This window comes from Spinacia oleracea, chromosome 5 (genome assembly GCF_020520425.1).
Source record: "Spinacia oleracea cultivar Varoflay chromosome 5, BTI_SOV_V1, whole genome shotgun sequence".
Classification (NCBI taxonomy): Eukaryota; Viridiplantae; Streptophyta; class Magnoliopsida; order Caryophyllales; family Amaranthaceae; genus Spinacia; species Spinacia oleracea.
The window spans coordinates 105,335,501-105,341,463 of record NC_079491.1 but is presented as its reverse complement, the minus strand read 5'-3'; positions in this window follow the sequence as shown (position 1 = coordinate 105,341,463).

The window sequence follows — 5,963 nt, the reverse complement described above, 5'->3', positions numbered from 1 at the left end:
TCGGCGGCGTTGTTTGTGGCCTCGAAGTCAAGTTTGACGGAAATGAAGGAAATAATGCCCTTGGTCCAAGTATGCATTCAATGTTAAGTCTAATAAATGCGGTTCAGTATTAATTAACAAGTTAATAATTCAGTGAGATCAAGTGAGCTGAATGCCTAGCTAGAGGCCGCTTCAGTTCAAGTGGAATTAATGGCATTAAATACTCCATCTATGGATATTCGGAATCGACGGATCTTGGTTTCAGTGGGAGCTGAGATCATCACAGGCAAGAAATGAATACTCCGGAAACGATGATATTGCCGGAAACGGAAATATGGATCGTATCGGAAATATAAATATTATCCAAGTCGTAGATGTTGCCGGAAACGGAAACATGGTACGTATCGGAAAATATTATCGGAAATGGAAATATTGCCAGAATCGGAAATATTGCCGGAAACGGAAATATTGTCAGGATCGGAAAGATTATCGGAATCGGAAAATAATTCCGGAAACGGAAATATTAAATATTTGTTCGAAACGGAAATTGATTCCGGAATCGGAAATATTGAATATTGTTCGTATCGGAAATGAATTCCGGAATCGGGAAATTAATCGAAAGCGTATCGTACGAATAAGCATCGGACAAGGCCTACCAGACGAAGGCCCAGCACGAAGCCGGGCCATCGCCCAGCAAGCCAGCGCGCCACAAACGCACCAGCCAAGGCTGCGCCAGGCCCACCGCAAGGCAGGCCCATCGCGCGCCAAGGCTACGGCAGCGTGTGGGCTTGCGGCAGTGGGCTGCGAGCTCGCGGGCTGCGCGCGCGCGCGCATGGCGCCCCTCGTGGGCTGCTGTGCGTGCGTGTGTGTTTGTGTGCTACTCGAATCCTAAAGCTGCCGGGATTTGTCATATGATTAAATCTAATCCTAAAAGATTTACTTTATTTAATTAGAGTCCTAGTAGGATTATAATTAAATAAATTAGTATCCTAATAGGATTCCAAATCCTTTTCCATAACTCTATAAATAGGTGCCTAGGGTCACATATTTACATAGAGAATTCAAGTATTCAAAGTGAGTTTTTGAGAGCAAAATTCAGTCATACAATTGCCTATAAAGTGCCGAAAATTCTAAGTACCTTAAGGGCGATTCTAGTTGGTCAATCTTAAGGCGGATCCGGACGTGCTGTGGACTATCTACGGAGGGACGACACTTGGAGTCCTAAAGACTTGTTCTTGTTCGGTTCGGGCGCAGCTAGGGAAGGCACGCAACAAAGAGTATGCATCTAAACTATGCTAAATGATTATGTGTAAATAATATGTTTTCCTGGCTTTATGGTTTTTCCGCATGATTTATGAATTGTCATATGTATCATAACCTAACAGGAAATTGGTATATGGGCCCCTTCGGGACTGACTAGGAGGACTCTGACACCGCATCCCTTTTGATTGGATGCACCGTCAAAGTATAGTGTCCAATAGTCGTCTCGTATCATCAGAAGTTCCTCGTCAGGGAGGAGGTAAGCTTCCGTGGTTTCTTCATTTGTAGCATGTTCAACCAGAAATTCGGCTACCGCTCTTCCTTTGATTGTTTTTTCTGGCATGAATTTTAGATCGAATTCTGAGAGCATGACTAGCCATCTGGATAAGCGACCGTTTAGCGCGGGCTTTTCGAACAAGTACTTTAAGGGGTCTAGTTGTGACACTATATGAACGGTGTGGGCTAATAGGTAATGTCCGAGTTTTTTGGACGCCCAAACGAGGGCGAGGCAAGTTTTCTCAAGTTCTGTATATCTCGTCTCGTACTGTATGAACTTCTTGCTCAAGTAGTAGATGGCTCGCTCGGATCCATGTACACACTGTGAGAGCATAGCTCCCCCTGCAGTATCCGTGACGGTCAGGTATAGACGTATAGGAATTCCGGGCAAAGGAGGGGAAAGGACGGGTGGTTTGCTTAGGTATTCTTTGATTTTATCGAAGGCAGTTTGGCATTGTTCATCCCATTCGGCTTTTTCTTCTTTTCTTAATTTTTTAAATATTTGCTCGCAAGTCATAGTAAGCTTGGAAATGAACCTACTAATGTATTGCAGCTTTCCTAGGAAGCCCCTTATAGACACCTAGTTTTGTCCCCATTCCCGAAAGGGAAGGTTCGATGATGAGAACATAAATCTCCACTTGGCAACACATCTCCTATAAAATAACGAATCTCGATCACCCTTTTCATTTCACCCGAACCTGCTATTTATAGAAACCTGCTAAAAATAGTAACTACCGTAATAGGTAGTTGTTAAAAGTGGCAAGTCATAAAAGATAGAAACCTGTCAGAATTAGGTGTTGCACTCCAACATAAATCCTAAAAGAGATAGAATTTGCAAGAGGAATCCTGTTCCTAGTATAATTCGAAAATAAGAGTTACGTATTAATTAAAATCCTAACGAACCTAGAGTTCGTAAGGGGCCCAGACGCATTCCGTCATAAAGTTAATACGCACTAAAAGACTCGGATAAGTCTCAAACACTCCGGATTCTAAGAGTCCAAATCTGACAAAGAACTCGGCCCAAACATCATTTTCAACGCCCATCCCTGGGCGCTCAAATTGCCTGGATCCCATTTTCAACGCCCAGAGCCGGGCGCCGAAATCTTTAACGCCCAGCCCTGGGCGCTGAAAATACCTGGGTACGTGTTTTCTCCTAATTCTTCTTGGATTAGAGCTCTACAATTCTATCTTTCCACGAACTCTTCCCTATAAATATAGCCCCAAATTTGACGTGAACAGAACACACAATTATTATTCTGAGTATTGACTCTAAACCCCTAAGCCTAAGCCTCACGCTGCAAAACTGATCACGCGTTCTGTCGCAATCGACCCATAAATCGAACATAACGTATCCTGTCCCATAACTTGAGATTCGTTAAATAAAAGGAGAAATAGCAAAGACAAAGTGGTTAGTTTTCTGAGAACCGTGACGCACCTCTCAAGGGTGCGTCGTAATGTGTCCCTTTTCCATGATTTAATTGCTTTCCTCGCCCTTTTATGAACTGTTAAACTAAATAAATTTGATTGTTCTATCACGCCTAATAAAGATAATATGTTGGGAAATTGGATTATCACGGTAGGTCCCTTAAAACAATCTAAATCAGATAATCGCGATCGATCTAGTATTATATGTTGCATATTGTTAAAATCGACTCAGATTAGTTTAATAGTTAACGCATGTCCCTTCAATTATTTATGCTGAGCTAGTAAGGATATCCTGCTTCTGGAATTATCGACGAGCGAGTACTCCTCTCGGTACATAAGCAATCTCAATTTGTTCTAAATAGAATCGCATCCTAACAGCCCAACGTTTATAATTCTTGCCATCAAGAGGTTCTAACTTAGACATATCAGGAATCATGAATTTGGAAGTCAAAGCCATAATAATCGTCTTTTAGATTGTTGCGATTAAAGCGAAAATTAGAACAAACTTATCTGATTCGATGAACTGAACGAAGAACAATTGTTGCGTCGTGGACACCCACTGTCCTAAAAGACGATTCCGCGCTACCTCCCGGTGCAGTAGAACAGAATGCGGTCGCCCTCCAGGATTAGCGCAACTCCGACGTTGTGTGCACTCACAAAGCCGGATGGAGTCAGAACGTATGCCCAAAACCGAGAGCAATTTTGTGTGAGAGTAAGAATGTGTTTTCGTATTTTGTGTGTATGATTTTCTTTGTGAAGGGAACTGAAACTCTGATTTAAATAATTAGAAGGAAAGCATTGCAACAGACAAAAACGGCTGAGGGAATGAATGTTGCAACAGCCAAAAACGGTCAGAGACATTGAATGTAGTAACGGACGTAATTAATGGTAATTAATCCAACGGTTACGTAATCAATACAGATTCCCGTAACAATGACTTAAGCAAAACGGTCCAGTTACCAAAAAGAATAGGGTTGACCCACAAAACCCACCCCACGCCCGCGAACCGCATTCCCAAGTACCAAGTACCAAGTACCAAGTACCAAGTACCAAGTACCAAGTACCAAGTACCAAGTACCAAGGCCCAAGGCCCAAGTACCAAGGCCCAAGGCCCACGGCCCACGGCCCGCGGCCCGCGGCCCGCGCGCGCGTGTGTGTGATGTGTCCACCCATACTATTCTCACACTTTCTTAAACAAGAGTTACACTCATTCCCCAATTAATAAACAAGAGGAATATGAAGAGTTTTTCCAATGTGGGACTCTTGAATTTTCACTCACCCTTTTTTCCTTTGTATTTCCCAATGAGAATTTCCAACAATCCCCCACAGGTTCGAATATGCGGAAAAGAAAGAAAGGAAAGGAGAAGGATATTGGTTTTGGGCAAACAAAACAATTGAATAGGTGTCAATGTCTTTCGACTTGAATTAACACTTAGTGACATTTAAGCTATGATCTCTTTCCTACCAAGTGACTTTCGTATTGAACTTGATAGGGAGATAGAAACCCGTCACTTAAAGCACGCAACTGAATATGTATGACACTCTGACTCCGCGAATAAAGTGACGCCTTATACTGGCCATACGTCCGACCTGGATATGCTCATAGGTGCTCTAGAGAATAGCCCACATCGCAATTCTCATAGGAAGCGGCCACACTTCCACACCTACGTAGGTGAATCCCATCAAGTGTGAGCTACATTCACACCACCAAACATATGGTATGGGTTCATTAAGAGCCGTATGCTCAACCTCTTTCCTATTGTAGCAAGCACATTATAACATCTAGGGGATGGACAAAAAAATAAAATTTTGTGCTTCCGAATTATAACAATAATGTCGTCCTTTGAACTCTGTGAGTAGGAGTTCATTATTTTACAATTCATTCAACGGGCTTCAGGCCCATCCCTTCCGATGTTTCCAAAACTAGTTTTCTACATAGGCCTTTCGTTAACGGATCCGCAATGTTCATTTCAGACTTTACATAGTCTAGTGATATCACCCCACTTGACAACAATTCTTTGATGGCCTTGTGCCTCAAACGAATGTGCCTTTTCTTCCCATTGTAGGCATGGTTGTTTGCCACAGCAATAGCCGCTTGCGAATCACAATGAAGTGCAACTGAAGGAGCTGGCTTCCCCCACAGCGGAATATCTGCAAGCACATTTCTCAACCATTCTGCCTCATGACCTGCCAATTCAAGAGCAATAAACTCAGATTCCATAGTAGACATAGCAGTACAAGATTGTTTACAAGATTTCCAAGACACAGCTCCACCCCCTAGGGTGAAAACATAACCACTGGTAGAGTTAATTTCATCATTGCCAGAAACCCAGTTAGCATCACAATAGCCTTCCAAAACTCCTGGAAACTTGGAGTAGTGCAAACTCCAATCCATGGTACCCTTAAGGTACCTGAGCAATCTCTTCAAAGCATCCCAATGTTCATGACTTGGGTTATGAGTATACCTGCTTAATCTACTCACAGAATAAGCAATGTCAGGTCTAGTGTAGTTCATCAGAAACATAACACTACCAATAATCTTAGCATATTCAGATTGGCTAACAGGATCACCATTATTTTTCCTTAAGTGGATGCTTGGATCATAGGGAGTCCTAACTGGATCGACGTCAAAAGAGTTAAATTTTTTAAGTAACTTTTCAACATAGTGAGCTTGGCTAAGACAAATGCCATTTGGAGTTCTCTTGATTTTCACTCCTAAAATCACATCTGCCTCACCCATATCTTTCATTTCAAACTTAGAACTTAGAAAACTTTTTGTCTCATTTACTCGATCCAAATTAGTCCCAAAAATTAACATATCATCCACATAAAGACAAATAATCACACAACCATCAGAATCATGCTTAGAGTAAACACAAGAATCACCTTCATTTACATGGAACCCATTACCTGTCATAGTCTTGTCAAATTTGTCATGCCATTGCTTTGGAGCTTGCTTAAGCCCATACAAGGATTTGACTAATTTACAAACCTTATTCTCTTGACCAGGAACAACAAACCCT